Genomic DNA, 11,355 nt, shown 5'->3' on the forward strand with positions numbered 1-11,355 from the left:
TCACATTGTGCACCAAGAATTATACCAAGGTTCTTTGGACACAAGCCAAGATTTTTACTTGCCATATTATCCTACAACTTTCTTATTTCCATTTTTCTAAATGAGAAAGACCTTTTATTTCCTAAAGTGTTTTCTTGCTTAGTGTGATGAGTATCCGGCAGTGCAATGTAGCTGAACAGATGCTTATTGTGATATATGAGATGAACTTGCTTCCCTAAGCACATGTAGTCATGAAATGCATCTGGCTTCTGTTCATAAACGTCAGTTATTTTCTGAAATGTATTACTGCACAAAACCTAAACATTCAGAGCAAATATCCTCATAGTCCTTGAAAATGGGATTTTGATTAATAATAAAATTTAAGTTACAATCAAAGTTGAAAAATAGTAAATTCCAAGCCTGCAGCAAAACCTGAGCTGGTAATATCACAACTGTGTTAAAATTTGGGTACTCCTTTAAAGAAAAAAAAGTGTGTGTATGAGAGAGATCTATATGCACAAAACAATGGAATATTTTATACAGATATGACTACATGCATTAAAGTTCAAAAATTTAGGAAAATAGCATATGGGTAAGATATAAAGAGATGATGGGAAAAAGACACAAGTTAAGTTAAAATTTAAAACTAGTCCTTATGTAAACAGAGATGAGAAGGCAGTCGCTAAGTATAGGGGAAAAATCCAGACTGATAGGATTTAAGCCAGGTCAGAACTAACTTGAGCTTGGCATCAAGAATTTAGTCCTATGAGGCATAGGACTTATAATTTGTCCTATATTTAGATAGCCTTAAAATTTATTTCAAAGAGGGGCCAGAACAGGGCTCAAGCAGCAAGGCATCTGCTTTGTTCATTCTAGCCTAGGACAGACCTAGGTTCCATTCCCTCTAGTCCCATATAATCCCCCAAGCCAGGAGTAATTTCTGAGTGCATAGCCAGGAGTAACCCCTGTGTGTCATTGGGTGTGACCAAAAAAAATCATTTCAAAGAATGTTCATTTATTTGGTTGTGAGGATTGAATACTTCTAATATTCTAATACTAGGAGTAGAATTCTAATAGTATTCTAGCATTCTAATACATTAGTATTCTAATATTCTAGACTAGTATTCTAATACTAGATTTTATCAACAGTCTAGTAGTGAAAAGTTCTCTATAATTTTTTGAAATATTTGTATATAAATTATTTATATATATATAATTGTCTTAGTTACTGACTATAAAGAATGATAATTCTCCCAAAGATGCCAATGATCTGAGCCTAGAGTCTAGAATATTGTGCTACAAGCAAGATGGACTTAAAGTAGAAATTAGACTGTTAATCATCTGGCCTTAAAATAAAAAAAAATATAGTGATTTTATTTATGTGACATTAATGAAAAGAATATTGTAAAGCAGTTCAAAATTTTAGAGTAAAAGGGATAACTATAACAACCTCAACAAAACTGGGTGATAAATATCTTTGTAGATAAAATCAAGGGCAGGAAGCTAATCATGCAAATGGCATCTAGGATGAGTCTTCCATAGAGTCAGTCCTCAAATGGAACATATAGCCCTGATCATGACTTTATTTTTAGCTCTGTTAGATTTATTACTTCTATTGTGCTAAGAAAACACATTTGTATTGTTTCAATCTCCTGAATTCATATTAATTTCTATTAGTTTCAGTAAGACATAAATACATATAAATCATCTACTTTCTTTTCATTTCTTTTCTTTTTTTTAGGTTTTTGGGTCACACCTGGCAGCACTCAGGGGTTACTCTCTGGCTCTACACTCAGAATTGCTCCTGGCAGGCTCAGGGGACCATATAGGATGCCGGGATTTGAACCACCGACCTTCTGCATGCAAGGCAAACGCCTTACCTCCATGCTATCTCTCTGGCCCCTTTCTTTTATTTTTTTTCTGATTTGTTTAATAGAAAACTAAGTTGGACAGTAAGGAAACCATTAGTGTTAATTTCTTTAGAAAATACTTCATATCAATATAATGAGAAAACTAAAAAACTTTCATCATGAAAGTGATGTATTAAAATATATCTGTAGATGTCTATATGATGAATATAAAAACATGCATAATTGGATTACAAATGTGTCTTCTTTTAAAGACTAATAAAATCTTAAATATGTCTTTGATTTTATAGAGTTGGATATTGTGTGAAAGTATAAATTATACACGCATATTTGTACACACATGTGTATATATATATATATATATATAAAGAAATAGTCTGTTAAAGACATTAATAATGCTAGTTTGCTCTATAGTATCACTTGGATAAACACTCCCAAATTAATCTGAGGATGTAAGAGCACCTGGAATTCAGAAACTGGGCACAAGAATGGATATACATGTAGTATAATTTCTACTTTCTCTTTTAATTCTACTTCTGTTAAATATTGTTGTATAGTATGGTGTAAAATAAATAAATTTAATATGCTATAGATGATAAGTCTAACAATAGTGATAAATAAATGGCTAGAACAGTTGGGGAAATATAGTTATTTTTCTAAGCAATAGGATTCAAATCAGATTAGTCTGAAAGGTTTAATTTATATAATAACCTAATAATAGGACAAAATGTAAATTAGTCATTTTGTTTCAAATAATCTTCTTAGTAATTAAAAACCTTAGATGTAGGGGCCGGAGAGAGATAACATGGAGGTAAGGCGTGGTTTGAGTTCCGGCATCTCATATGGTCCCCTGAGCCTGCCAGGGGCTATTTCTGAGCCTAGAACCAGGAGTAACTCCGGAGCATGGCCGGGTGTGACCCAAAACAAAAATGAAAACAAAAAAACTTAGATGTAGCACAGCTTTATTTAGAATTTTTCTTTAACTTTTATGAAGTATTATCTAGAATAAAACCTGGAAATTATGTTAACCAGTAAGTCTCTGGGGAGGGTATGCACATGCACATCCATAGAATAGGAACTTTACTAATCATGTCATGAAACTTATAAAAGGTACCTGTACTTAGAAAATATAAGTTTGAAATGAATAACAACACTATTACAAATACTACCTTCCACAAAATTTTTCTTTACTTTTTAATTGATAACATCTGACGTTCAATATAACAATATATTTTTCAGATAGTTTTGCTTTGTATTAGTTAAAATTTAGAACAAAAATTTAAGTTTCTGGTGAAAAATTGAAGGCTATACTAAATTTATGTTGCTAAATATATTATTACACATTTTAAAATAAAATAAATTTATGTAAATATAATATGTAGGGAAATGCTGTAATTCACTTTACCACTGCAAAGAATTCATCTTAATACAGGTTTAATAACTGTTCTAAACTCATTACCTTTCTAGTAACTGAATTATTCAGTGGCATATACACTCCTTTGAAGACTTACTCATTAAAATATATATATATATATAATTATATAGTATTCTACTATTATCAAGTAATAAAATACATATGACACATAGTTCAAATCAAAAATACACATGTTTATTTTTAATAAAATTATCAATAAAATGTAAAATTATGAATTTCCCTGACTAACATGATGACTATAGTTAGCATAAAGTAATTATTAGGGGCCAAAGCCAGTGGCAACAAACTGTAGGGCTTTTACTTTCACATGCTAACTGAGGACAGACCATGATTCGAACCCTCTGGTGTCCATATGGTCCCCCAAAACAAGAGCGATTTCTGAGCGCATAGCCAGGAGAAACCCCTGAGAGTCACTGAGTGTGGCCCAAAGAGCAAAAAAAAAAAAATTATTAGGACTTGTTGACAATAAAATTGTTACATTTTCTATTATGGCACATCATAGAAAGGGACACATCTACTAATAATGATATGTATATATAATATGTACTACATAAAATATATTGTACATTATATATAAGATATATAATATATATAATATATAATAAAAAAATGTTTCAATTGTGTTTAAAAATTTGTATTGCTTTTCTTATTGAACAAGGTTTTCCTCAGGTACAATAATTTATGTATGAATAGCCATAATTTGCTGGTTTGTATAAATATGAGTTTGATGGATGAAGCTACATAAAAATTCTATTTTTTTAAACTTTATTTTATTTATTGATTGATTGGATTTCAGGCCACACCCAGCGGTGCTCAAGAGCTACTCCTGGCTCTGCACTCAGAATCTCCACTGGCAGACTGGGGTCCATATGGGATGCCCGGAAATCTAATCAGGGTCCCCACACAGGTTGGCCCTCATGCAAGACAAATACACTACCGCTGTGCCATTACTCTGGCCCTATATGAAAATTCCATTATTTGCCATGCATACACACATAGGAGATCCTTCAAACATACAGGGTATTTTAACTTTATTTCTATATCATGACTTTCTTTTTCTTGGATAACTGTCTAGAACAAAACAGCAATTCAAAGATTAAAAACTATTTTTACAGAAATCAGGTATACACCCTATCCAATAGTACAGATGCTGTGTCTGTCTGATTTTCCCTAAATAGATCCTTTATTTTAACAAGTATCTACTTCATCTTCACAAATTTTAATTTAAGTCTGTGAACTCTAATCCAGAAACTATCTTGGCACAGCAATATAGACCTTGAGCCTCACAGGTACATGAATTTGACTTTTAAAAATCTCTGCCAGCCTCTGGTTAAATCTTTAGCAACATTGTCAGGTGAGTCAGTTGCCAAAGTAGGACTTTTTACTTTTATTGTTTCTATTTGGATTAATGTCTTTTTAAAAAAAGACTAGTTTTAACTTTTTTTAACACATTGTTTTTAAGGTTAAAGAATTTTAAGAATTAGTCCAGATCTTTTCTTTCTATTTACTTATATTGTTGCTCCCATCTCTACTATTTCAAGTTATAAAAATGAAAGACTTTACTTTTTTTATTTATCATTATATATTAGAGTATATACTTCACAAATTATATAATCTTTAGGAGAACCAGTCAGTCTTTTCTGATAAACAATAGGCCGCTAAGGACTCTGTTGGGCTCTCTAACACTGTAGTGATTACTGATAACTTGCTGTTCTAAGTCTTTTAGTCCTAATAATTTGAAATAAATGACTATATAAAATTTTTTTACTGTGAAGTAAGTCTTAAAGTAGAATTTTTTATTAATATCCAAAAATCATTGTTTCAATTACATTTACTTATACTGAAAAATTTTTGTATGGGCATAAAACCAATTTTGGGTTTTTTTTGTCCCCCAATTCACATACAGACCAGGCAAAGGGCCTGGGTTGAGGTGTATATGGGGTGCATTTACTGTACCTCCTCTTTTATACAGTCAGTGTAAAGAACACATGCCTGTGGTAAACATTGGGAAGCCTTATATTTTCTTTTCTCTTTTTTTGATATATTATACATATATTACATATATATAATTATAATATACTTTATATATATAAGTATATATATACATTATATATATATATATAATCCTTCACCAGTGCAACATTCCCATGACCAATATCCCAAGTGTCTTTCCACCCCACCCACACTGGCCTGTACTCTTGACAGGCTTTTTACTTCTCTCATTCAGTCACATTTTGTTATGATAGTTCTCAGTGTAATTATTTCTGTGACTGCGGTAAATGATCCCTGTGGTGAGCTTCATGTCAGGAGCTGGACCCTCCAGTCCTCCTCTATTTTGTCTCTGAGAATCATTACACAAATGTTTTTTCATCTTTCTCAAAACCCATTGATGAGTGAGGCCATTCTGTGTTTATCTCTTCTCCCTTGACTTATTTCACTCAGCATAAAAGATTCCATATACCATCCATGTATAGGAAAATTTCATGACTTCATCTCTTCTGATGGCTGCATAATATTTCATTGTATATATGTGCCACAGTTTCTTTATTCATCTATTGAGGGGCATCTATGCTGTTTTCAGAGTCTGGCTATTGTAAAACAATGCTTACAATGAATATAGGTGTGAGAAAGGAATTTTTGTATTGTATTTTTGTGTTCCCTAGGATATATCCCTAAGAGTGATATAGCTGGATCGTATGGAGCTCAACTTCCAGCTTTTTGGAGAAATCTCAATATCTCTTTCACAAAAAGGTTTCACTTTGACAAAAAAGAAATACAAATGGCTAAAAGGCACATAAAAAATGCTCCAATCACTGATCATCAGGGAGATGCAAATCAAAACTAAATATTGAGGTACCATCTCAGAACACAGAAATTGGTGCACATCACAAAGAATGAGAACAAGCAGTTGCTGGCGGGAATGTGGAGAGAAGGAACTCTTATTCACTGCTGGTAGGAATGCCGCCTGGGTCCAACCTTTGTGGAATTTTTGGTTTTTTAATTAGACATTTGGTCTAATTATAATGTAATAGTCCAGAGTGGTGAACACGGGGCTCTCGAGCCACATGGGGCTCCCGGCCAAAATGAATGCTGCTCTTTGCCTCTTATCATGATTTTTTATACTGTGGCTCTTTGCCAAGTTTGAATTTTGTTCTGCTGCTTCTGAGGAGGTACCTCTGAGGAGTGATCTCCCAGCTGTGGCCTCCCGTCTCCCATCCCTCAGAAACAACTGCATGGGCCAGCGAGCGGCAGGGGAACCGTGTGGCACATGTTGTGTTCGCATCTTGCCCTTAGTCATTAGTGTGGAAGATTGCAAGCACACCCCTGACCATCACTGCAGGATTTTTACCCTCACTCAAAATGGCAAAATACATATGTGTTTAATAGATTATTGTTAAAATTATATTCTATTGTGTGAGTATTTGTTTTTTGGCAGGTCACTGCGTGGTGTGGCTCTCTGACTCTCACAGTTTAAAATTTTGGCTCTTTCTGTCGAACTTGTTCGCCACCCCTGGTATAGTCGAAAACCTCATCTTCAGATATTGTCATCTTCAGTATTGATGTGGGACCACATCAAATACCAGGAATTCTACTTTTTATCAGGCACCTGAAATTCCTTGAAGCAGATCATTTATTCACCATATTTTGGGACAAAAATTCAGGTTTAATCATAGTTAAAGTTATCTCTTACAAATACAATTAGAATGTGATTAATATTTTTCTTAAATAATGGACATAGTAGAATTTTAATAATTTTAGTTTTCAGGTTTTATCATGTTGAAAAATAAATTAAAAAATATAAACACATATAGATGTACAATTTGTATTAATAAAACAATATTTTGTATTTAAACATTGATTTTGAACATTGTCATATGATTTGACAGCTGTAGCTTGAACTGACATAAGATTCTATCTGTGAGCATTTTCTAATGTCAAAAGTAACCCTTTTAAAATTAAGTAATGCAAACTAGTCCAAGGACAATATTTAGCAAAGGCTCAGTTAATATCTTGATAGTAAGTTATTACTGGATCTAAGTCATGTGATAGCTTCTAATGAAAATTTCCCATTGGCAAAAATCAATGCTAATCACTGGAACTTGAGAGCCATAATTGGGTTCTGTTGTTTTTCTGGCTTTAAATTTGTGTTCCTATAATATGCTGAGAAGATGAATTGATGACCTGTGAGCTATGGTCACTTCCTGATCCCATTTGATTCTTTGGCCTTTAGTTTTAAAAGGGTGATCATAGAGGTTGCTTTTCATAATGGAAAAGTTGTACACAAGGAGCATCTAACTGAAAACCTGTTGACACAGACAAATTTTAAGAGAGATGTAGTTCAAACACAAGGTCTCTTTGCCAAGAGAGGTGCATGCACAAAAAGAAGTTGTTAAGAGGGCAGGTATAATAGCACAATGACAAGGCATTTGCTTTGCATGCAGCTGATCCAGGTTCCATCCCCAGTTTCCAAGCCTACCATGAGAGATTTCAGATTGCAGAGCCAGGAGTAACTAACTCCCTGCGTGACACCTGTTGTGGCATTGAAAAAAAAAAAAAGACGTCAGGAATCTTCTTTTTAAAAAAAGTTCAGTTAAAAGCATTCTATCAGTTGATTACAAACATGGTAGAGGTAGTTCATTGGATACATGAATGATACATCCCAGCATACATCCCTCATCATAACATATATGCTGTTCTGAGTGTTGCTGGTATAAGAATAATCTGTGTGGTCCAAAACAACAGCAACAAAGACAAATTTTTATATAGATCATGAGATGACAGTTCCAAAGGCATTATTTATCTGAAATACTGAAGTACATTTGAAAAATAAAGGTAAGAAGACTAGAAAGGTACAATATCTAGAAGCTCCAAATGTGAACTGGAATATTAGAGGCTTCTTATAACCCACAGATGCTCTGTAATGGAAATAGTTCAGATATATAAGCCTCCACATTCATTAATAGTACACATTAAGAGTACAACAGGTCATTCTGAAATGTTCTTCCAGGAGACTGTGCTGTCATTGTAGAGGAAACTGTCTCATAGTGCTGTTTGTTCACAAGTTCTTAAAGAAGCATATTGCTTTCGCTACTTTGTATAACCAGACGCAGTCTACAATCCTTTTGGTGAGGTGATGCTGTTGTGTTGTACCATGTTTAACTATTTTCAGAGCTTACTCCTGGCTCTGTAATCAGGGGCCACTCCTGAGGAAATTGTATGTGGTGCCATAAAATAACCTGGGTTGGTCATGTGAAAGTCTATGCTTTGCCAGTTATAAAATCTTTTCAGCCCTGTAGTGTTAATATTTCTTTTATTTTCTATGGTGAATTCTGTAATTCAAGACTTGTATCTTGAAAGAACAGATTATTGTTCAGAACTTTTTAAACAGGGGCCAGTTCACTGTTTCTCAGACCATTGGAGTGCCAGTCTATAGTAAAAACAAAAACTGAACAAATTCCTATGCACACAACATATATCTTATTTTGAAGTATAGAAGCAAAATGGGAACAAATACAATATGTGGCCTGTTGGCCGTAGTTTGAGAACCATAGAGTCAGTAAAGATAATATAGCTAGAAGAGCACTTATTGCATATAACTATTTCTATCTATGCCATTACATAAGATTCCATGAGCACAGGTTTAGAAGTACATCCTGAGTACAGCTAGTATGGCCCCAAAACAAAAACAAAAGATAAAGAAGAGGCTAAATTCCATTGAGTCAAGTTTATATCATCATCATCATCATCATCATTTTGAATTTTGGGCCAACCAGTGCTCAGTGCTCAGGGGTTACTCCTGACTCTGTGCTCAAAAATCACTGCTGGCATGCTCAGTAGATTATATGGGATGCTGAGGATCAAACCCAGATTGATGTTGGCAAGGCCAACACCTATATGCTTTGCTATATCATTTTTACTATTAAGAAATACTAAATTATGGAGGGATGCAGCAATAGCAAAGCAGGAGTATGTTTATCTTGTATGCTGCTGACTCATAGCAGACCTGGTTTGAACCCTGGCATCCCATGTGGTCCCCTGAGCCTGCCTGGAGCTATTTCTGAAACTAGAACCAGGAATAACCCCTAAGCACTGCTGGGTGTGTTCCCAAAACAAAACAAAACAAAAAGAAAAGAAATACTAAATTATGGTTACAGTGTTCAATTAATAACAAGATATTCTGTGATTAGAATAGAAAAAAATTATTCATATTTCAGTATGTTTTGAAAAGTTTAAGATTAACATATATTCTCATTTATGCTTTTATTATAATTTATGTGCAGTTTTTAAAAACATTCTAGGAGTTAATAACATGTCTCCTATCAAAGTTAATTGTTACTTTATCTTCTGGTTATTTTTAAAAATTCTTGTTTTTCTTTTAGAAAAAGGAAATGTATTTAAGTGATGTGGACACAGTTGTTGAATAATATCAAAGTTTAATAAAAAGTTGTGATTTTCAAATTTATAGAATGTCAGGAAGAGTATATAGATAATACATCAAAACTCTGGCATTTATAAAATATTAGTTTTCCCTAAACACTCAACTTGTAAGGAAGGTTACATTTTCTTTTGGTTATAATGACAAATTTGAAAGCCCATCTGGCTACTTTTAAATTGACAAAACTTCACAGCAGAACTGATATTTTTATGTGCCAATCTTTCCTGAAGAATGTTTTTTAAAAATTTTTTACTTCTTCTTCAATTTAGTATTTATTTTTTTAATAAATGCCATTTAAAATTACTATTGTATGTAAGTTAGGAGAAGTTAAGGGAAATAAGAAAAGATAAATTTGCAACAGCCAATTCATTAAGTGACAACTTGAGAGAACATTTTAACATCATAGCAAACATGTAAATGTTTACACAGTGATTAGAAGAGAACAAAGACCTATCAGATAATGGTTAAAAGACTGGGACATCCTGCACCCCCAAACAACTGTAGATTCACTGCACGAAAGGTTGGCTTTTCTCAGCAATCTCCTATATTTCTTCCTGACCCCCTCAACATATAAACATCCATTTGTGTTTTTTGTTATGTATTTGCTTCGATTAATCTAAAGTAACTGGCAAAGATATTGTGTTGGTTAACCTTAGGCTATTTCCTGAAAAACCCAGATTAAACTGCGAAGGGCTATTACAGGGACTAATTATCATCATTCAGCAAGCTTTATCCTTTAGTGATTTTCAATTTGAAGATGTTTGTCTAAAACACTTAAGGTTCTATATGTAAGACATCTCTTTTCTTTTTTTTAGAACATCTTATGAATAACCATTACTTGTATCATAACTAGATTTTTAAGGGCTTAAATTATTATACATCAAATGATACTAGCAACTACACGGATATCTTTCCTAATCTTACTTTTTTTTAGCTGTAAAATGAAAGATTCTGAAAGTTCAGAGAATTTCATAGAAATTAAATAAGGAACTGCTGAAATAATAATACAGTTAGTAGGGCACTTTTCCTTACACTTAGCCACCCATTCTAAACCCATCACCCAATATCACCCTGAACTCCTCCAGGTGATCAAGAGCAGTCTGGAGTATGCTCTAAATTCCTCCAGGTGTGACCCCAAAATAATAGACAAACAAAAGGAAATAAGATAAGGAATGTAAGAGTTTAGGATATAAGAATAACCTGGGGTTTAGTAAATTTACAAACAATATATTTAGTAAATCAATATTGCTATCATCATGCTTACCTTGCAGAGGAGATACCTTCATTCAAGAAGGTGGTTTGCCCAGGGTTTAGCTCATTCATTACACTCAGGTGTCCTGACTTCTGTGATTTCCCCCAAATGTGGGAAACTCCACTGTAGAAATTTGTTGCACTAGGAACTGTTTTTGTGCTTACTCTAGAAAAAAAATTTGCTTCCATTATCCTGTTGTTACACATGGATATTTAAACTTCTCATACTAGAAAAAAATAGTTCCTTAAGTTTTAATACGGTCTGTTGCTTGAGTCCAAAATGAAATAATTCAAATTAATAAAGTAAATCAAATTTTAATTGCTATAGTTGATAAGGAAAAAGCTCAGTACAGTCAATTTTCTCACAAATTTATGAGAATTATTAT

At 33.3% G+C, this 11,355-nt stretch overlaps 2 non-coding genes across 2 annotated transcripts; one reads left to right on the top strand and one right to left on the bottom strand.

Annotated features, from left to right (window-relative positions):
- Window positions 1-5,164: 5,164 nt before the first annotated feature.
- LOC126026385 (small nucleolar RNA SNORA51) lies at window positions 5,165-5,296 on the bottom strand. Its single transcript, XR_007501673.1, has one exon. It is a non-coding gene; the product is annotated as a small nucleolar RNA SNORA51 (small nucleolar RNA).
- Window positions 5,297-10,974: 5,678 nt separating this feature from the next.
- LOC126026496 (U1 spliceosomal RNA) lies at window positions 10,975-11,139 on the top strand. Its single transcript, XR_007501743.1, has one exon. It is a non-coding gene; the product is annotated as a U1 spliceosomal RNA (small nuclear RNA).
- The last annotated feature ends 216 nt before the right edge of the window (window positions 11,140-11,355 follow it).

The sequence above is a fragment of the Suncus etruscus genome, chromosome 13 (genome assembly GCF_024139225.1).
Source record: "Suncus etruscus isolate mSunEtr1 chromosome 13, mSunEtr1.pri.cur, whole genome shotgun sequence".
Classification (NCBI taxonomy): Eukaryota; Metazoa; Chordata; class Mammalia; order Eulipotyphla; family Soricidae; genus Suncus; species Suncus etruscus.